Below are 22,756 nucleotides of genomic sequence, written 5' to 3'. Positions count from 1 at the left end.
AATAATAAAGATCTACTGACACTAAATCACAAAAATGAAAGTACCTAGGAAAATCTTTGTTTGAAGGGCAGGCAACCTTAATAGTATTTAGAAGAGACATCAATTCCTCATTGAATATCGAAATAATATACTGGGTGTTCCATTTAAAATCAAAGAGTAACTTATTGCATTTAAAGGTGGCCAATGTTCAATATTAATTTTGTCTCACCCTGTATAACATTTTCGGCCAAGTTTTATTTTGATTTAATATACAATAGTTATTTTAACTGCATATTAGGCTATATCGGGTAAATTCCAATTTTAGCTACCTCGTACAGGGTGGGTCAAATTCGACGCTTTTAAATGGAAACACCCTTTTCTAGAGGAGATAGACGAAAACTAATATCAGTGTCTGGAGCTCAATTTTTGTCAAAAACATAATGGTGAAAACCGCATATCGATATCTGTTACCGTTTCGGAGTTACGGGGTGTTTTTCAAAAATATGCACTTTTAACAAATCGCTGTAACTTTTTTGCTATGGAAAAATTTGTATTTTTATAAAAACATTTCCAAAGCACCTTTTTAAGTAGAATTTAATGGTTTAAGTATAATTTTTCTAAAATTAATAATTTAAGAATTATCAAGAGAAAATTTCATTTTTAATATAGGACACCCTGTATATTTTTAATTTATTGAAAAGAATTTAAAATTACCTTTCCAAAAATATAACACACTTGATATTTTGCTCGATTCCTCTTTAAGATATAAAAATTCGCCCGCTTTAAATGAGTAGGCTTTGAACGGCACCGGCTGTAAACCGCAAAAAAAATCTAGCTGTGAGCATCAATTAAAACGAAAATAATATTTGCTATGAGAGATGCAGAATTTTATAACTATTTAAAATATATTTAACCAACATCAACACATTTAAACTATATCTAATAACAATAAAAATAAATAGCAAACCAAGACATAAGACTTTGCTACAGGTGTTCGACATATCGACCTGGATCTTCTGTTATGGACAGACGGGGCAGTTTTTGAACATTTCTCGCGGAATTCATTAACTCAGTAGGGGTGAAAGATACCCTCTCATAACTGCTAAGTATTTCTAATTCTTGTCTAGATTATACGGAAGAATAAGGAACCTTTATTTTTCCGCAAATATATCCATAGGATTAGATCCATGGGCACCAAGTCAGGCGGCCTCGAGGGCCAACGGCTGGAATCTTGGTTAGCTATTCAATTATTCTTGAAATTGGATGCAAAAATTTGCTGATAACTTCAGCGTTCAGAGGCGGTGCGTCGTCTTGCTGGAAAAATATGTTTTCGAGTTCCATTAAGGGATATCATCAATAAGGGGTCCAAAGCCTACTAGTTAAAAGTGGCGAACTTTTAAAAATTCTGTATTTCGAAGGGGATTATAACAAAATATCAAGTGTGCTATATTTTTGGAAAGGTAATTTTAAATTCTTTTCAGTTAATTAAAAATATACAGGGTGTCCCAAATAAAAAAACAATTTTTTTGTTGATAACTCTTAAATTATTAATTTAAAAAAAATATACTTAAACCATTAAATTCTACGTAAAAAGGTGCTTTCGAAATGTTTTCATAGAAATACAACATTTTCCATAGCAAAAAAGTTACAGCGATTTGTTAAAAATGCACATTTTTGAAAAACACCCCGTAACTCCGAAACGGTAACAGATATTGATGTGCGGTTTTCACCATCATGTTTTTGATGAAAATTGGGCTCCAGACACCGATATTAGTTTTCGTCTATCTCCTATAGAAAAGGGTGTTTCCATATAAAAGCGTCGAATTTGACCCACCCTGTACTGATATTTAAAAATTGTTTATTTTTAAGTTTTAGTAAACTTAAACATTTTTAACCTTAACATTTTTATATAATGTTAAATATATCACAAACATTACATTTTTGTCATAATATATGATCTAATAAAACCCACCTTTATTTTTTTCACAGAATCCGAAAATCAATGAATATATAGGGTGTTCAGTTACAAAAAACTTTGATATGTAACTTTTTTGGGAATACCCTGTAGTACTCTCTATATTTCTAAAAAATGCTCTGAATTAACCTACATATGCTCACAAAAATTCATTTAAATAAAAACTGTTGTTCTCCTTGGAACATCTGCGTCGTATGAAAGGCGCCACCCTGTAGATACTATTTTTTAATATAGGTACCTTTTTTCATATGCCATTAGCCTCGTATTATCTCGTTCAATGGATGAGTTTTTTACTGTCTATCAAAATATCCATTAGTTCTCCATATTTAAATACAAAATACGAACTCTTTGAAACGAAATATGTAATAAAGGTAACGGTTGTTTTTTATTACAGGTACTACTAATAGTAAATCGTATCTCGCAAATAAATAGGCAGGCTACATGCCTGCCAGCCGAAAAGAAATTTTAATTGCTTTTTCAATGTACATTGTTGTTCCTTAAATACCCAGCAGCTAGATAGGCATGACATACACTGCTCAAACATTTGCCTGAAGATCTCATTTAAAAGGGATTGTCTTTTACGCGTTGGTTATATAGTAGTTGAATTTTAATTTAAACGTCTGCACTTTCATAACATAAGTTCTTTATGGCAATAATATTAATGTGTTCTCTACTTCCTTGCATTTTCGGAATTATTAAACGTATATGAGCAAAATTCCAATAGTTCTACTTTCAGTTGAAACTTTTAACAAGTCGAAGATGGTTACGCAAGGCGTTTTATTTCATGAGCTTTTCTGTGACTGAAAGGCCCGATACGTGATGTTCAAAAATTATTCATTACTTATTACTTTGTTGTTGTTGCCTCTTTACTTTTTTGGTTGTCGTTGTTAACCGAGTTTACAATTCTTCTCCACTGCGTTCTATTGATTTCTAATTGATTTTGCATGATTATCTCCTTTAAGTTTTCATGGAAAATATCCTTGTACCTTTTAATTTATCCATCCGCTTTCCTCTCACCGTCTACAAGCTCACAGTAAACAAGAGATTTCGGTAAGCGGTTTTCTTGCATCCTGCATATGTGACCCATCTTAAGCGGAATCAAGTAATCATGACTTCAGCGCTGTCGCAGCTAGCTTTTTCCAGGACCGACACGTTTGAGACATGGTGGTACCATTTGATTATTAACAGTTGTCTAACGTATCTCTGTTATAACTTGTTTAATGCATTCATGTTCCGGCGGTACCGCACCCAGGTTTTGCTTCCATATAACATGGTGGGGATTATTATTGCTGGGTACACTACAAGTTACGTTTGTGTACTCAAGTCATGATTGTAGAAAACTCTGTCTTTTAATTTCCAGAATGCAGGATGAGGCGCTGCTAATTCTGTGCTGAATTTCAGAGTCGAAATTTCTCTTTTCCGAAATCAAACTGCCGAGGTAATTGAATTCCGCACATATTCCAATAGTTCTTCTCCCATTTTTATAGCATAGTTATGATTTTTCTGTGGGAGGGATCTTTTGCTAATATGTCTGTATTTCTTAATTTATGGATTATTTTTGTTAAATTTGATCACTACTTATTTCGAATTTCTTAACCACGTAATCTTAATAATGATTTCTAAATGCCATACGATAATGTTTAGATATTTACGTCACCCTATATAATAATAAACAATTCCGATCAAGTCCCTAACCTACAATTAGCGAAGAAGTATGCGTCTCTCGTTTTAATTTATAGAAATTCCAAATAAATATTTTCTAGATAATTAGACTCGTTCCCGCATTCTGCCGATAGTTGCTTTTGCAGAACTTAACTGTTCAGAGCCATTTAGCTTTTAATATATTTCTAAAACTGAAATAATAAATATATGGCAAAATATACAAGCGGTCTAGTTTAGAAAACATAACGGTTTTCTAAACATTTGAATTTGGTTGCAAAAAATAAAGATTCTTTGTCTTTTGATCTGCTTCAGTATGCCGCTAATGTGTATTTTCAAATTTCTAACATAAATCGCCAACTAGATTCGGAAGGATTTAATAATTTATGAGTTCATCGATATTGAACCCAAACAAAATAAATTAAGTTGGTATTTTGCCAATACGAAAATGTTTAATAAATTATTAGTGAACCTGGACATAATTCAAGTGGAGCAAAAAAATGGTTTTGAATTTTGGAAATAAAATAAAATATTCTAGTTTTGTTGAAATGAATAAAAATTAAGTCCTAGCTTTGTATCACTAAATCTTTCACAAAACTATGTTTCTCTTTTGGTTTCCATTACTTTGTACTTACATTATTGAGTGTTCCAATAATAAAGGACGTCGGTTGTTATTGCGAAATCGTTAATGATAGAGCTTTAAAAAAGAATTATACCGGGTGCGTCTCAAAAGTGGCTCACCCCTATAACTTTTTTATTTTTTCAGATAAAAAAACCAAATTTGGTATGTTAGTATATGACATAAATTAGGATTGATTGGTGTATTCAATTGTTTTTGGTCACTTTACAACTTTTGATTTTTAAATGGCACCCTCGGTATTTTTTTTACTTTATTCGATAGAAAATGACATTCTGAATAGAATGACATATCATATGTCAACTTTTGACATTCTCGCTTAATAAAAAATTGTATTTTAAAATTCAATTTAGAGTGCCATGGCTATGTTAAAAACACTAATTCTTCATCAACGAGCCTTGGAAAAATAGATTTGTTCGTCTAACGTTTTTAGTGGCTTGTCCTGGCCAGTTAGAAAATTCTCAAATCGTATTTTTAATCATAACTCAATTTTTTCAAATGGAACGAGGGTGGATCATTAGCATATTTGGAAAAAGCATTTTTTACGAATAATTTGATACCACACACTTGGTATTCAATTCAAATTTTTGTTACGAACCGTAAGTTATAATTTCAAATATACTATATGCGAAAATGTCAAAAGTTGACATATGAGTTCTCATTCTATTCAGAGTGACATTTTCTATCCAATAAAGTAAAAAAATACCGGTGATGCCATTTAAAAATCAAAAGTTATAATAATTTCCGGTGAAACCGGAAGTGACCGAAAACAATCGAATACGTCAATCAATTCTAATTTATGTTATATACTAACATACCAAATTTCGTTTTTTTAACTAAAAAAATAAAGAAGTTATAGGGGTGAGCCACTTTTGAGACGCACCCGGTATATAAATTAAATTCAATTTTTTAAGCTCGAGAATTAGACTGCTAGGAGGCGTAGCAGCATAACCAAATTTATATATTTTTTTTAATTTTCAAAATTGCGCTGTAATTTTTATCTTATACGGTGTACAAAACGTCGGTATGGAAAACTATCTTTGCCATTTTGTGGAGGAGAAAAAGTGGCAATTGCAGAGTATACATTTTTTGATCCATCTTTTCAATTAATCCTAAAGTCTTAAGAAAACCAAAACATTGCAAATTTCAGGTTGGATAAATTAAAACTCCATAGATTTAGGGTTAATTTATGCAGTTATAGAAAATATTTTTTCTACAACATCCATCAGCATTTTCTGGAAAGAATTCCAGAAGCAGAGAAACCAAACCAAATCCTAACTATTCCTAATCTTGGGATCGCTGACGTAAGGTTCGAGTTTATAGTTACAAACGCCTAATTTTAGCCTATCAAAGTTGAATAAACGTTTAATTAACAAATCTGAAAACTAAGTTAACAAGATTTTTTATGAATAAAGCTGCCACTAAACAAAGTTTGTTAATGCTCTTATAGAAAGATAAATCTGTATATAAGAGATGTATTCAATAATGCAAATTATATACATTATACAAGGAGTCTTACAACTTAAAAACATTTAAGTAAGAATGCTAAGCGATATTAATCAGTACAAATGTTGGGTAAGTTTTAAACCATCCATAGAGGCACCAATCTAAGTCAGGCAGTGTATGTCGTTCTGAAAAGGCCCAGGAGCATCTATTTTGATTTCGCAACTCTTATTGGTGTGCCCACGTTTCGGATCTTATCTAAAATTGATTTTGCCGGCCGATACAAACGTTGGTTGTTTTGGAGAGAAGAGAATAATATAGTTCCTAGTACGATAATTAGAACAATACCTGTCGAAGATAAGAAAAAAATACAAAAATCGATTTGCCACCGAGGCGATATTTAGGTAGAAGTAGTTATGGACTACAAAACATAAATCGTAAAATAACGTCTACCAATCAATATTTCTATATTATTTCTATTCGACATCTTGAGTGTGTTATTTCCATTATTATTTATTTTGACTACTTCTTTACTCCTTTGGCAGTACAACAGCAACATACTAAAACAATAGTTCACCACATTACACCAAAACACTTTACTTTGAACTGCTTTGAACCTTGGACACGTATTTCGTTAACGATGTTAGTTAGCATCATCAGCAACTGATTAAAACTTTTTAAGACTACCATTATTTTAATTTTTGGATATTAATGCTTTATAAAAACAGTCTTAATAATCTGCTGGTGATGCTAAAATGGTTAACAAATCGCGATTTTAGTGTCCAAAATAAAGTATTTTGGTGTAATGGGTAAACTAGTGTTTTATTTTGATGGTACCTAACCTAATGGAACGGCGCAAACAAATAATATTTAAGACCGCATTACAATCCATGTTTCAGATAATTTAATATTTAAAATGGTATATTATACTTTTATTACTGTAATCGAATTATATAATCACGGAGAGCCTGGAACCCGACATTGAAATCAAATCCCGTATTGAAATAGCAAGAACAACGTTTAAAAGGATGAGATCCCTATTCTGCAACAAAGACCTAAATCTCAAACTGCGACAACGTATGGTCAGGTGTTACGTTTGGTCCGTCCTTCTCTATGGAGTTGAGAGCTGGACTTTGAAAGCTGTCATGCTTAATAGACTGGAGGCATTGGAGATGTGGATTCATCGAAGAATGCTGCGAGTCTCCTGGACCGATATGCTGACCAACGAAGAAGTCCTTCGGCGAGCAAGAACAGAACGACAGCTGCTAACAACGATAAAATGTCGCAAGATTTCCTACCTAGGACATGTGTTGCGGGGAGAAAAGTATCATCTCTTACAACTTATTCTAAAAGGAAAAATAGAGGGCAAACGAGGAGTCGGCAGAAGGCAGATGTCATGGCTGAGGAATATCAGACAGTGGACGGGAGTGTCTGGGGCTGGTGAGCTTTTCAGACTGGCAGAAGATAGAGTTGCGCTCTCTGCAGTGATCGCCAACGTTCGGAGAACCGGGCAGGGCACATAAAGAAGAAGAATCGAATTATAAACCATTCTGCTACTTCACTACTTTTTGATAAATATACTAAGGGCTGGCAAAAGTTAGTCTTGGGTCGAGATTTCCGTATGTAAGAAGAGTACAATGCGTTTATAATGTACTGAACAAAGAGAGAACAGTAAACACGTTGCCAAACGTATGAAATAAACCGAGAAACTGTGCACATTGCTAAGAGACGTGGAAAGGAATATAGCAGATTTGTCGCAGTTGACCGGTCGACCCAATCAGTACCTCTGTCAGTACCTAAAGTTCTAGGAAAAGGTGTACATCAGGCGTTCAGCTTCACGATTTAATTACGTCTCGTGATACTTTATTTGTTTATTTATTAACGAGTCGTTGTAATTTTCTCTATAGCTTAAAAATTTTTAAGTGCAAGCTAGAAACACTTGCATTTTTGGTAAAAGTAAGTGGAATTGAGTTGGTTTTCGACTGGTCGGGCTATTAGAACTCTGAATTCAAAAATCGATATCTCGAAATCTACTAGAAATAATTGATTGTAGTTTTTTCAAAAACTTTCTTAATATTTCTGCTGTATTTTCTTCGTAGACAGTAAGTGAAAATCTTTACCAATAAAAAAATTACACGACTGCTGAAAATTGCTATGCTCTAAAAGTAAATAGAGGGTTGTTTACAATTTTTGAATGGAAAAAACAATCTTATCGAATTTTAAGTAAAATATCCTATCTTCAAAATAAAAAAAAGTTTCAATATCTAAAGTGTTTTTTGAGTTATGGCGTGTTATGTGTTAAAAGTTGAGTTTTTAAATTATCGCGATTACTGACGTTTTCTCGTTATAAAAAAATGACACCTTAAAGATATCCTTATAATTCCATTTCAGATGCTCAGGAACATTTCTGATGATTTTATCTAGTTATCTTTTCGAAAAAAAAAGTCTTTTAAAAATAAGCGGTTTTCGATCGTGATTTTACTTTACTTGATAGGGAAGGGCGTACCGGCAACGCCGCAACAACACTCCGTCGCATTTCTCTCACTCCGACTTAATAAGATCCCTATGTGATTTACTTCCACACATGTAAATACCGACCCAAGAGTAACAGTTGCCAGTACGGTATTTTAACAATATTTAGAAGCACAATTTAAATATAAATTGTTCAAGAAAGTCTAACAATATTTTAACTAATTTGAATTAGAATTAGGTCCAGTTCAGTTACTTTTATTTTTTATTTAAAAACATTAATTTTGTCTCTTTGTAAAATTACTTCAGGTTTCTGTCATGCTTGTTTATATAATTCAGCTGTATTATCTTAAAGTATAATGATACAATATTGTATATTATTTAATACCAATTAAACTTTTAGTTACGTAATCGAGGGCGCGATTTTTAAATTCATTATTGCCAACCATGGAGGGCGTCGGGCTGACTAACTGGAATTTAAATTTCCCGCTGGTGTTTCAGGTGGTAGCTCTGCTATATAAAAAATATCAAGTTGTCACATTTATTTATTTATTTCCTGACATTGTCATTCGTTTCGACACTTTAGTTTTGTATTTCGAGTTTCTGGTTTAGATAAATAGTGTTGTGATACTTTATGCTCATAAATGCTTACTAGCAGACCTTGCAGTCGAATATTGTTCTTTTTTGAACCTCTTTTAGTGGGGGTGCAAGATAGCTTGATTGCCGAAAAATTTGTTGCAACTTTATTAGAATATTTCGAAAGAGAAACCATAATAATGGCCCTTTATGTCCCTTAAATGCTGTTAAGAAAGTAAGTTTTATTGATGTAAATAATAACTCTTTATATGGTTATAATTAATTAGGTTTGGTTTCCTAAAATATTTTGATTAAAAGAAAATATGTAAAAGTGGTCAAGCTTAATCACGTGCCTAAAAGTTTATTTATATAAACTATATCTCGTAAATTATATTTTAATTATCATGTTTTAATTTCATTTTATCTTATAAAAAATATTTATTGTATTATATTTGTACGCTTAAATTTACCTACTTATTTTATTACATTATTTATCAACCAGTTCCTACTAAATTGTTCTGCATATTACTGCCATATTACTTCCTTTAAAATAAAAAATAATTAAACGCTACATAATAGTACCTAGATCGGGGAAAGTACTTCAGATAAATATTTTTTAATCATTATTTATTCTCTTAGCTTGAAAACGGAGCATTGGAAAGGCATTTCTTCGAACAAAATGTTACCAATTTTTTTAGAAGGGTATGTCTATCTATATTTGCCTCAGAGTAATAAAAACATATTTTCAATATTTTTTTCTATAAATTTCAAGATCATGAATGGTACCTAATTAAAAAAAATAAATATTACTGTATAGTTTTAAGTATTATAACAAACGTAAGGGTATCGAAACTAGTCGCTCAACACCTTTGTAAAAAATTGAAGAAAAGAAATTATATAAGATTATGAGGCATATGTGTCTTTTATTACCTCATTTAAGGACAGCCGTTACTTAAAAAAAAACTATTTTCTCAATACACGAACGAACACCAACTAGATAGACACAGATAGGCCGTTATGCGTTTGGCCATAATTTTGATGGCCATAATATGGTTCAAAATACTAGGTATATATTTGAGGTACCTATATCTAGTTTTAATTCTGTAATAATTAAAATATGTTTTAAACGTGTTTTTTTTTCATTGTCTTTGAGTATTTTACTCTACATCTTTTAATTTTTGTTAAATTAACAAATCCAAAAAAATCCTTTATGGGTATTTCGCCACTGCACGGCAAGAAAATCTACAAAATAAAATAATTATTTTTTGTAAACACTTCTGCATTAAACCTAAAATGGACGCTGCTTGTCAGAAGTTATGTTTACAGTAATACAAATTTGCCTAGCAAAGAAAAAAAGTGCTTAACGTTTCGGAAAGTTATCTCTTTCCGTCGTCGGAAGCAAAAAAATACAAAGAATAAAGAAAAAAACTATTTAAAATATTTAAATTCAACTATTCGAGAACACTTTACTTTTTTAAAACAGATACGTCTACAAGAAACCGTTGACGTTCTGTTAAAATGACATTTTTAACTTGATATTTAAACTTGAAAATTAACACTATGATTATTTTTAAATTTTACGTATGTTATGTTTATTTATCTTGTTGTATCTATTGTTCTTTAAAATCAAAGAAGCGATTGCCATACATTACTAACATCTACAGATGCACGAGCAATACATTTATTTTTATTAGATTGAATTAAAAAAGCCTCTTTTATTTTTCTTTTAGAGGCTATCGCTTCTTTCATTATAATTTTGGCGTTATTAAAATTTATTCTGTGTCCTGTGTCCCAAGAATGCTGACAAATCTTAGATTTGTGACAATCTCCCTTTCTTAAATAATCTTTATGTTCGTTAATTCTAACATTTAAGGATCTAGATGTTTCACCAATGTAAAATTTATCGCATTCACAGGGTATTTGTTATATTATATATAATTATTTGGTATATTACATATAATTTTTTTATTGGTGTTTAAGTGTTTACAAAAAATAATTATTTTATTTTGTAGATTTTTTTGCAGTGCAGTGGCGAAATACCCATAAAGGATTTTTTTGGAAAGAGGAATCCGCCACATAGGTATAGATATTTTTTAAAAAACATATATATATATATATATATATATATATATATATATAATAAAGTACTTATTATTATATATATATATATATATATATATATATATATATATATATATATATATATATATATATATATATATATAATAGCCTTAAACAAGGATAATAGCCAACTACATTTTTTCAAATGATCTAGAATTTCTAAAATATCTTCAAAAATCCTTGTTTAAGGGGTAAGCAATAATATTTTGAAGATATATGAATTCCCCATTGAATACCGAAATAATATACTGGGTGTTCCATGTTCCAATGTTCCATATTAATTTTTTCTCACCCTGTGTCATTCGGGTTAAATTTTAATTTGGTTTAACATACAATGCTTATTGAATATATAAACAAGGATAATAGCCAACTACATTTTTTCAAATGATCTAGAATTTCTAAAATATCTAGAAAAATCCTTGTTTAAGGGGTAAGCAATAATATTTTGAAGATATATGAATTCCCCATTGAATACCGAAATAATATACTGGGTGTTCCATGTTCCAATGTTCCATATTAATTTTTTCTCACCCTGTGTCATTCGCGTTAAATTTTACTTTGGTTTAACATAAAATGCTTATTGTAATTAAATATCAGGCTATACAGGGTAAATTAAAGTATATGCAGATATTATTCAAATTTAAAATTTACTCTTCATTTTCATAAGATATATGAAATATATCAAAATCTTTACGTTTTAGGCATATGCTTCTTTAATATTTAAAACTCACCTTTACATTTTTTCTAGAATCCGAAAATCAATTAATATATAGGGTGTTCCATTACAAAAAACACACCTTTGATGTGTAACTTTTTTTGGAGACACCCTGTATACCTCCATATATTTTTAATCTAATGTAGTAGGTATATTTAGTACTGTGTTGTTTAGTGCTTCAAAGAAAGAAACTTTGAACGTTACGACAATAATTTTCACTGAGAACTTGTTCTAAAAACTGAAACACATCATACTGGTTGAAAGTGATACAATGAGTGAACGTAAAAGTAATAAGTATATAGCGAGCTCGAGAATTGCCTCTCGAAGATAAATATATCTTCAAACTGTTGAAACCCTAACAATCGCTTAAAAAAACGTTACAATTTTACGGCACGGCCATCATACATCATCGGCTTTGTTACGGGGCATGTAGTTATACCGGATCTGCCAATAAAGAACATTATTTATAACTTGGCATACTAACCCTCGTGCTGGAGCCGTAATGATATATGGCGGCGAACAGCTCCTGCAACAGCCTCCCAAGTCTTATTTACGACCTTAAATGAATTTAAACCACAATTAAGTATAATAAAGAGATGGTGGACGGAAAAAGGTCATTCCGTAAAGGATGACACCTGACCAATAAAGTACTTATTGTTAGAGTTTTATAATGGTTCGAATATATACAGTGATATTAAGATATTACTATATTATGGAGGACCATGGATTTTTTCTCGATATTCAATGTCGTTATGTTAATTTTTCAAAAATATTATTGCTTTATTTTATAACAGATTCATTGCAGATTTGATATTTAGGCAAATAGCCCATTGACCTGCCGTTACTCGCGCTTCGTTTTTCTACGTCAGTGCTTATTGGTAATTGCGTGGGGTATTTTAATACCCCATTTAATTTTTTATGAGAAAAATAAAAAAAACATGGATGTCGTATTAAAATTTGTCAGACAATTTTTCGAATAATTTCTTTTTTAAAGTTTTGTTTGTATTCAATTATTAAAAATATTATTTATTTAAAGATTTTCTATGTAGGAAAACTTGCAAGAGTCTTTCGTAAGACCAAGAGTTCGTGCAAGAGAAAAGAATGTTTAACAAAGTATTTCTTAAATATTGTAGTACTCACACCTACACACTACGGTTAAAGAATACACTCACCAAGTTATCTAAGTACAGTGCTGTACAGTACTGCAGGATTAATATACAAGTGTTGCTGAAAAGGTTTCTACTACACAATGATATACACCATTTTTTCAAAAATTTATTTATATTTTTTTCGAACATGTATTTATAAAGTTACACTTCATCAGCTGTAACTAATAAACTATTACTAAATTTGCATATCTTATACATATATTTTTTATATTCCCATTCGTCACGATTTCTTGACTAATTGGTTGCAATATACATATACCTTCAGTTTTATGAAAAAAATAATTAACTAACATTTTTATACAATCAACTTGTGATATTACTTAGATAATACTTAATTAATCTTTACATTATTATCAACTATAAGCATCCCAACTGAGAATGTGAATGTATTAAGTATTTTATCAGTAACACCTGAATGTAAAAAGCCCGAGAGAACTTGAAAATTCAATTTTTTTTTCTTATATTTCATCATAAAATAACAACACATTGAAGAACATTCTATATGGCTTAATCATAGAATATATACATTTAAAAAAATTCTAATGTCATTTCCTGTAAGAATGTTTTTTTGTTTATTCGTCATCGGCCAAAACACTTGGCTTGATCATATAACTTTTTTATCATTATAATAAAAAAGTATCTGCTTAAGTTCATAATCTGCTAGTTGATAACAATAATTAAAAAATATGGCATCAAAAGCGATAAAAAGTCTTACTTGTAGTCAACCATTCTTATAAAACATCTCAGAATGATACAAATACATTGTGTAAAATCTGTCGAACGAGCCAGGGAAAATTTCGACAGACGACATCCAAAAAATGACAGAAAATACAATTTACCTGCGCATTAAAACACAGACATAAATGTCACTGCCACGTATCCCTCTTGTTGGACAGATTATATATTCCATTTGTATAGTTTTTGCATGACTATTTTGATATTTCTTTCAAGATTGCATTTTCATTAATGTCTCTAGTCTCTAGAAATAAACTAATGATTGTTAAATTTAAATTAGTATTCAGTACTACAGATGTAGAACAAACTTGTACTAGTCAGTACTGGCTAATTCGGTATCGATAATATTTTTTCTTCCGAACAAAGTTACCGTGTGGAGGCGTTTTATTGAAAATCTATAAATACGATCACGAGAAATAAATCAATATTTCAAAAAATCTAACCTACGCATATATCGTGACGAAAGTATACCAGAATCCGATAGTTTAATGTCTATGACTAACATACAAGATAGAATATCACGATTGTTAAAGATTTTAATAAACTATTTATTTTTATTATAGTATAAAAACTTTTGTTATATTAAACTTTTTATCATATCAAAAATATTTGGACCATTTTGTGTTTTATAATCGAACATTATCAAATTTAATCGAATAACAACTAAATTAGTGATGGGCAAATGCAAAAGCTCTTGGTCTAGCAGTTAATGAGTACTCTTTGTCTTGCAGGGTACAGTCTTGGTATTGGTCTTGATCTTGCTACAAGACTCTTGCTAGTCTTGCATTTTGTTAATATATTTTTACTAGATTTCTACTTTCTATATCTTTAAATAGGTAGAATTTTTACAAATTTAATGCAAATAAAATTTTAGAGGAAGATATTATTAGAATATCTGACGATTTTTTTTTCAATATGTTATACAGAAAGCATTTCATTCTTTAAAATTATTTTATGCAGTAGGTAGTCGGGAAACACCAAAGACATCTAAATATAGGTTTGTAAAAAAAATAGAAAAGCATTATTTTCCCCAACATTTAAATTACTGGAAATGCTAGTCTTAAAACTATAGACTTGATTGCTTGTTGGCATGGGTCTGTGCATAAAGCCACCATTTTTGGACATTAAGGACCCGCATGGAGACTGGTGACTTTTCAAATTAAATCCTGCTTGGTTAGTGGTCCGTAAATTTACTTACTGTTAGATCATTTATATAAAATATATTCCTTAAATATTTGAGTAGGTATTCAATTTAGAAATATATTACGAATAAGATGAATTGAAAGAAATTTTTTAAAATTAAATGTGATAATATTCAAAGGGTTCATATACTCTATTAAATTATTTTATTATCTGTTATAAGGTGAGATTGCATATGCATTGAGGGGATATATGCAGAAATAGAGCTGAAGAAATGTTTCAGAATTATCGTTATATGGAAACGCCACTTTCCAATATGTGTTTTATGGTATAAGACCAAAATTACAAAACACAATGTCAGTTATTATTGCACAACAGTGAGTTAAGAAAAATATTATCTGTTTAATTATAGAACAAAATTTAAAAAATTTAATGTATGTACTTAAATTTTTAGATTTTGTTGTTTCAATGCGCTACACAATACAGCCAGAATGATGCCTGAACAAGAGCTGCCGCCGTTAGATGAAATAAATATGGACCAAATTAATAAGAAGAGAAATAATAAATTAGTTTGAAAGATTAGGGCAATATTTTTTTTTAACTTATTCTAAACATGTTTTTATGTTGTTATTAAATCTCTTGAGTATTAATTTCTATAAAATATCATTATTAAATGTCTTTTATTCAGAAATAACATATATTACATTTTTTACATGACAATATAAACACTAATTAAAATTATTAAATAAGTTCTCTTTGAGAACTTTACTGTTCTTTTTTTATTTCAATGTCTAACAACCCTTTTTTTCTTTAGCTTATGTTCTTCTCTGTTTTGAATACTACTACTTTGAATTTTGCCCATCTCCATATTACAAAAGAACAGCCTTTTGTCTAGTAAATTAGTATCATCCCTTTTCTTCTGTTTCTTTGTAACCATCAGTTTTGTTTTGAGACTGAAAAAATATCTAAATATATTGAATTCTCTTAAAAGTAATAAAAAATTCAAAAACACAATGAAAGGTTAGTATTTACAATACCAGTACTCCTATTAGTTTTAGACAATCTATCACCATCATGTTTTTTAATCCCACAATGCTCTTCTCATTTTTACATTGATTGAATATATTATTATCTTCCGTTTTTGCTTTTTGTATACGTGGACCTCCACCAGTTAAAATATATTTTAATAATTGATTTTCTTTTACATAGTATTTATACATACGTTGTAAGCTTTCCATACAAATTAGAAAGCCCAAAAATCCCGTTTTTCTTCGTGACTATGGTTGACCTTTCTTTTAAAGTAAGTCCAATAATATACAATTTAATTATTTCAAAATTATTAAAAAGTATGTTGTTCTTATATTTTTGATAATTTTTTTATATGAATATTTTGTAAATCTATTCTGAGAGTTAAAAATATCAACAATATTGTTGAAAACTAAATGGAATTTAGAGGCCTCCTAAGAAAACTCTGGGCCAGTTTATGTATCCCTTATAAAATTCTGTTTTCGGCAAATAAAATGACAATGTTAAAGCAAAGGATAGTAGCAGAAGATTGGATTTTTGTGTGGCAGGTCCTTTTAACATTCTTTCAAAAATACTTTGTACTGGTTCAGCTAAGGAAACCTAAAAAAACATATATTATCTCTATTAATGTTATATCTCTATAATATTATTAGTCTTTTTTAGACACATCCAAATTCACTAAAGGGTTTTAAAATTTAGACCTGGGGCGCTATTCTGTACAATCGTCGGTATCGGTAAGTTACCGACAGCTATCGGTACGTGCGGCCAATGAGCGTCGTGTTGATTGTTGTTGTCATAGCTACCGATCGGCCCTTTGGCAGATATCGCAAATTTGTACCGACGAAAATCGGTATCTCTACCGTGCCCTTGTCAACCTCACGGTAGAGATACCGAGAGTTGTCGGTACAAATTTGCGATATCTGTCATAGGGCCGATCGGTAACTATGACAACAACAATTAACACATATTTACTATATGCAAATACGTACCGATAGCTATCGGTAACTCACCGATTCCGACGATTGTACAGAATAGCGCCCCTGGCCTTGTCATGGAAATTAGAACCTTCCATTAATCGTATTTATGCCACTGTCATATGGATTAGTGTATCATTCACAAAATTAGACCAGAACTAAATTTAAAACTTGTTAATGAATCTTGGGGACAGATTTTGACATAATGGCTGCAGGACTAAATTATTAAATGGCTGATAACTTTACATTATTATAGTTCCCCTCCGCCCGCCACTCAAATATATACATAAAATAGTGTGTCCAAGATAATAATTACAAGCACTGGGATCTCAGAAACAGTAAGAGATACAGCTTCAATTATTAGAAATTGCTTTTAGCGATTTTTACTTGATTTTTATATTTTTTTGGATCCTCACATCTAACCTTTGACTTATAACCATTATGTTTTTAAAATGTCACCCTGCATACCTATATTCATACCTGAATCGTCAATTCAGTTGATTCACTTATCAAAGATTTTTCTTTTAAGTAATCAATTAACTGATGCATATATATTATTTTATTTTTCAATCTTCTAAGACCTATTTGTAAAGTATGTATTTTTCATTTTCTTTGTTTCCAAATTTTGTTTCCAAATTTCCAAAGACTTAAATTTCTACATAATATCATTATAATGCCTCATTAACATACTTCTTTCTGAAATTAAAATAACTTATGCACAATTTTACTTAAGATACAGGGTGGCGCCTCTTAAATGCTACCAAGGAGAAAGAGTTTGTATTGAAATTAAATTTTGGGAGTATATGTAGGTTAATTTAGAGCATTTAAACATATAAATGTGATAAAATATGGAGTTCTACAGGGTGTCGCCAAAAAGTTACACAACAAAGTTTTATTTTTTGGAATGGGACACCTTATATATTATTTGATTTTCGGATTCTATGAGAAAAATAAAGGTGAATTTCATTATTGGACTAAAATGTAATTTTATTCCCTTTTATTTGAAATGAACACAGCAAGTTCCCTTTTATTTGAACACCCAGAATACTATTCCGATCTTTTAATTGCAGTGTGCATTCATCAATTAATAGAATGCTTAAGGACAAATTTTAATTTTGTTAAATATACAATGAGTAAATTTCCATCTAGGTAGCTGTTATTGAAATTTAAAGTTTATTCATTATCTTCACCAAATGTGAAATATGACAAGCCTTACATATTAGACATATGCTTCTTTAATGAAACTCACCTTTATTTCTTTCCTAGAATCCGAAAATCAATTAATATATAGGTGTTCCATTACAAAAAAAAACTTTGATGCATAACTTTTTTTGGGGACACCCCGCAGAACTCTTGATATTTCTGTAAAATGCTTCTCATTATCCTACATATGCTCCCAAAATTACATTAACGATAAAAATCACCGTTCTCTTTGGAGCCTCCGCGTCGTAGGAGAGGCACCACCTTGTATATAATGTAGAGGTAATTTTTACCTTTTTCTGATACTTTGACGACTTTCTTGAGATAATAAATATCCAACTATTGGGAGATCAGAAGATGAGGATTGTCTTACTATGCTGTAAACAAACAAAAAAACATTAATAATTAATTTTTCAATAAAACCTATTTTCGTTTTTAATTTTTTCCTAAATACTAATAATTTCCTTCTATAGTATTAAATTTATCATTAAGCGAGAATGTTTCCTAGTGCAAAACAAAAGCTCACTCATAGAAAATATATGTAAACAAAAACCAACACTATGGCAAAAATTATGTAGTTTATGATCTTATAATGTGGAAGATAATTCCAAATAACATATCCTTGACAAAACATATAAAATAAAAGATAGCTATGTTAATTATACAGGGTTTCTGGATATTCGACCGATAAAGTCTCGTATTTTTATAAAAATTAAGATAGGGAAGTAAACCCATAAAGTGCTTAATTAATAAGATACAAAGTGATATTAGTAATGTTATATTACGTTATATTGTTCTATTAGATATTATAACAGCTTCCTTGAAATCTATTACTGCTAATGACATAAACAAAGTGTCCCCTTTTCTGCGAGAAAGATAGAGATGTCAATTTTTAAATAATTAAGACGGCAAACAAAAGCAGAAAAAATGTTATTTTGAAAAAGCTCAATGTGTCAAAGTATCCCGTCTACTATAGTTACGTCAAAAGTATGATTAAGAATGTATTTAGATTTTTTACCGCAAAAATTGTGTCTACGAAATTTCGCGTCTCTATTTTTTTAAAGAAATACCTGGATATGTCAAAATTAAACTTACTATTGTGACACCCTGTATGTTAAAAAGTAAATACTTCGCAAGAGGGTGTACACCTGTATTCAATAAGGCACAGTACACTACTTGACAATAATAGTTATAATGAGAGTATTTCATTTAAAATATATTACATACTAGTTGAAGCCTGGCGCATCCGCCACGACATCAGGAAAAAAAAATACTTATTATTTTTTTTAATTAAATGAAAAATAAAAAATCCGGCGATGAGCCAATTAGCTATCTTTTAGTAAAAAAAGCAACTTTCTAGAGCAAGTCGTTACTTCAGTAGAGACGACACAGATAAACATTAGCATTTTATATTATTATTATATTATATATATTACTTTGTTATGAATACAGCTATATTCCCATTCTGTTAAAAATACAAGAGCTTTTAAGCCTTGTCAGTCAAACATCCAGAATACACTTACAAAGAGCACATACTGGTTAATTCCAACTTCTTTTTCCAATGCCGTTTCTGTTGTTTTGAGGGAAGGGCTTCTTGAGAAGGGCTAGTTTATCTTGTATGATTTTAGGCAAAATCCTGTGAATTTTAATTAATTATCAATATTAAAATACATGTATAAAATGTATCAATGTTCTTACAAATTTGAGGGGCCAGCCAAACTGCCAATCGCGGGACTAGGTAGGGACCTTCTCTAGTCCCTCAGCTGGTCTGGAGGTTCATTTACCTAAAACATTTTTTGGGTGGCGGTACAAACTAGAAGAAAACCTAGAGTAAATACTAATATTAGTACAATACTTATTTATTAACTGTTAAAATGTATTTGACTGCTTTTTACCTGTATGATAAAGCCCCAGCAAAAATGGTACTATCTATTTGAGGCTCAGAATTTGGTCTTATTTGCCTTCGATCAGTTAATTCGGGATCATAATATTGCTCTTATCAAAATCATCAGAACAAATTTGGACACACATTAGTTTGATTTTTCAAATTCAAGAGTGAAATCGATCATTGTCTAAGCTCAGTAATTATAGGAACGCTACAAAAGTACTATTGGTTACATATGCAACACATACATATTAAGTATTATAAATCTATTTAATAATATATGTAAAATAATAAAAATATGCGGTAAAAAAAAGGAAAAATTAACCTAAAGGAAAAATTTTCCAAGGTTTATTTTCCTCTATTTAAAACACCAGCTATGTACTCGTCTGTGAATTGTGTGCGTGTGTATGGGTGTATAGGTAAGTGTGGGTAAAAGTGTAAAGGGTTCCAAAACTAAAAAAAAAAATATCATAAATGAAAGAGTAAAGAATTATCATAAGTAAGGCTTATCATTATTATTCAAAACAGTGCATATTTTTTAAGTACTGAAGCATCATTATAATTTTATTTATTTTATTAACTTTTTTAATTTGAATTTTGAATACCTATATCTAAACCTTTCCTATTATATAATTACTTATAGAATTTTTTATAATAAATAAATAATAGATCAATCATGTGTTACGGTTAATATCTAAAACCTGCTAATGTTAACTAGAGTTCAATAATATTAATATTTAGATTGCAAAAACAGTTTTCTTTCAACATTGGGGGAGAAATGTGGAAATTATCTAGCCAAAGTCTGAAGTAATTATAAAAATTAAATGTCTTTAATTGAACATTAGCTAACTTTGTCATACTAATTTAGCATACATATAGGTACATAGTTAATATAGAATATAACTGAATAATTTTGATGTTCAAATCGTGTTCAAATTTCAGGTATTAACTACCTATAACAGCAACAGCTGTTTTATTCAGCAGATATTAGCCATAACATACACAATTTTTAAGATATTTATAGCGGTTTCGAATGTTAGTTGGTACTTAGATATAATATAAAAAAGGTTTTTAAATGTTAAGTTGAGAACAGCCAGTATTACCTCTGAGCATTTTTTACCACCAACTGTAACAGCGAAATGGACAAATACTTAAAATAATTGACTTAAAACGTAGATCGGTTTTGCCAAGGTTTTGCCTGAGGTCTAACTGAGGATAAGTCTAATTTCACAATCAAAAACGACAGCAAATAAGAAAATATACGTATTTTTGTAATAATCTACTTATAACTAAAAGTACTTAGATACGCTACTGTAAAGGCATTGCTAAAGGTAAAAAAATGTAATAACACTTACCGTCCAAATATCAATCAGGAGTTAGAATAGTCCACCTTTAACAAACTATGCACTGGTGAACCATTGTAGATAGTTAAAAAACTACTTTAAATAGTTTTCTTTGCAATAAACACTAATAATTATTCGAAAGTTGTCCGAAATCCACAAACACTTCCAACGGTCGCAGAAAACTCGCAACAATGCTCCGTTGGACAAAAGTTGAATGAATACGTCAAATGTCAGCGTAATTCCTACAGATTCCGACAATTCGTAGTAAAAATTAATCCGTAGCGATGCCGGATTGTTTTAGTAATTTCCCCTAATATATTTTAATCGTAATTTTAATATAATTTAATTAGAAAACTAATAATAATTTCAAAGGTATAATCCTAGTATAATTAATGTATTATAATTAAAATTATATATCTACACAAATATTTAGTCTAATGACCTTGTAATGACAATAGCATTTAGAACTCAAACCGTAATCAGCCGAAATCTACCAACGGTCACTTAAAATTGGCATCATCGATTTTTGTGCAACACGGTTCGTGATCGCGGTAAAATGTAAATTGTTTCGTCTCCTTTTATTTAGATGTCTTTGGGAAACACCATTTATAATACATTAAAACAATCATTTTGAACAAATAAGTAATTTCTTATAGCATATCAATAGAAAAAAAAATGACTACAAAACCGCAAGAGTCGTGCAGGTTTGGTCTTGGTTTTGGTCTTGTAGAAGACTTGCATTGGTCGGTCTTGCCCCTGCAGATCAACCGCTAATCTTGGTCTTGGTCTTGAATTCTGTGCAAGACCAAGACCAGTATCGCTCATCGCTAAACTAAATTGGGACATAGTTGAGAATATTGCATTATTTCAGAGATTTATATTAATTTTATACAGGGTGGTCCGAACTGTATTCCGGAAACTTCGACAGAATATGTTGCAAATAAAAATAAGTAAACAAGTTCGTATAAATTATATATGTTTTAAAATGCTCAGTTTTGGAGATACAGAGAGTGTAGAAATTTTGTTTTTATTTTGATTTAACGATCGACTTGTAATTTTTGTTAGAACATGCTGCATGGTATTTATTACGTTTCTAATGCAATAACTGAATATTGAAAAATTCAGCACTTACCCCCTTTGGTATTTCCACTTTTCAATTAAACATGTTAACTAAATATTTATTAAAATGAAATCACAAATTTAAAATTATTTTGTGTCAAAAGTTCAACAGAAACTGTTTATCATCATTTTTTTGAAGAAAAATTTATGATTTATTTAAAAAAATAAAAAAGTTTCCAAATTTATCATTTCAGTCAAACAACTATCTACTCAACATGTTTATTTTTGTTAATAATGACATGTAATGACTATTTCCATTCTAAATATCTTGAGAACTGTTTTTAGGTCAAAAATCACGAAAATGTATATTTTTTCACTCACAGTAGTTTTATACAGGTACGGACGAAAAGTTATTACTCTTCAAAATAGTTAAAACACATGTAGATGGCGCCCCCTACATATAGGAGTCATATGGACATCAAAATCAAATTTCTCATGTGAAAAAACTCCCGGGCACCAATTTTCATCCAAATATTGGCGTTACTTCAGAAATGATTTGGAAAAAATTGAAATAAAAATGAAACTTCTAGACCCTGTATCTCCGAAACTAAGCATTTTAGGACATAGATTTATAGGAACTTTTGTACTTAT

The 22,756-nt window shown here is 30.2% G+C and overlaps 1 protein-coding gene and 2 long non-coding RNA genes across 9 annotated transcripts in view; 2 read left to right on the top strand and 1 right to left on the bottom strand.

The window, feature by feature from the left end:
* The window catches only part of LOC115881921 (zinc finger protein 358-like), a 214,691-nt gene that overhangs the window by 19,027 nt on the left and 172,908 nt on the right, over nt 1–22,756 (top strand). The window lies entirely within an intron of this gene.
* Nucleotides 14,488–15,215, top strand: LOC115881924. Its single transcript, XR_004050112.1, has 3 exons — nt 14,488–14,651; nt 14,842–14,995; nt 15,073–15,215. It is a non-coding gene; the product is annotated as an uncharacterized LOC115881924 (long non-coding RNA).
* On the bottom strand, nt 15,282–21,274 carry LOC115881922. Of its 7 annotated transcripts, none has more exons than XR_004050108.1 (9): nt 21,059–21,274; nt 20,029–20,156; nt 19,714–19,914; nt 19,517–19,643; nt 19,342–19,454; nt 18,112–18,195; nt 17,099–17,314; nt 15,651–16,244; nt 15,549–15,571 (listed from the first exon to the last, which is right to left on the bottom strand). It is a non-coding gene; the product is annotated as an uncharacterized LOC115881922 (long non-coding RNA). The 7 variants fall into 7 exon arrangements; XR_004050109.1 differs by lacking the exon at nt 20,029–20,156 and having other exon boundaries at nt 15,651–15,780; nt 15,841–16,244; nt 21,059–21,270; XR_004050106.1 differs by lacking the exon at nt 21,059–21,274 and adding an exon at nt 20,807–20,821.

This window comes from Sitophilus oryzae, unplaced genomic scaffold (genome assembly GCF_002938485.1).
Source record: "Sitophilus oryzae breed Bouriz unplaced genomic scaffold, Soryzae_2.0 scaffold_1744_pilon_pilon, whole genome shotgun sequence".
NCBI lineage: Eukaryota > Metazoa > Arthropoda > Insecta > Coleoptera > Curculionidae > Sitophilus > Sitophilus oryzae.
Note: the sequence above shows the minus strand (reverse complement) of the source record. Positions and strands in the feature narration are given on the sequence as shown.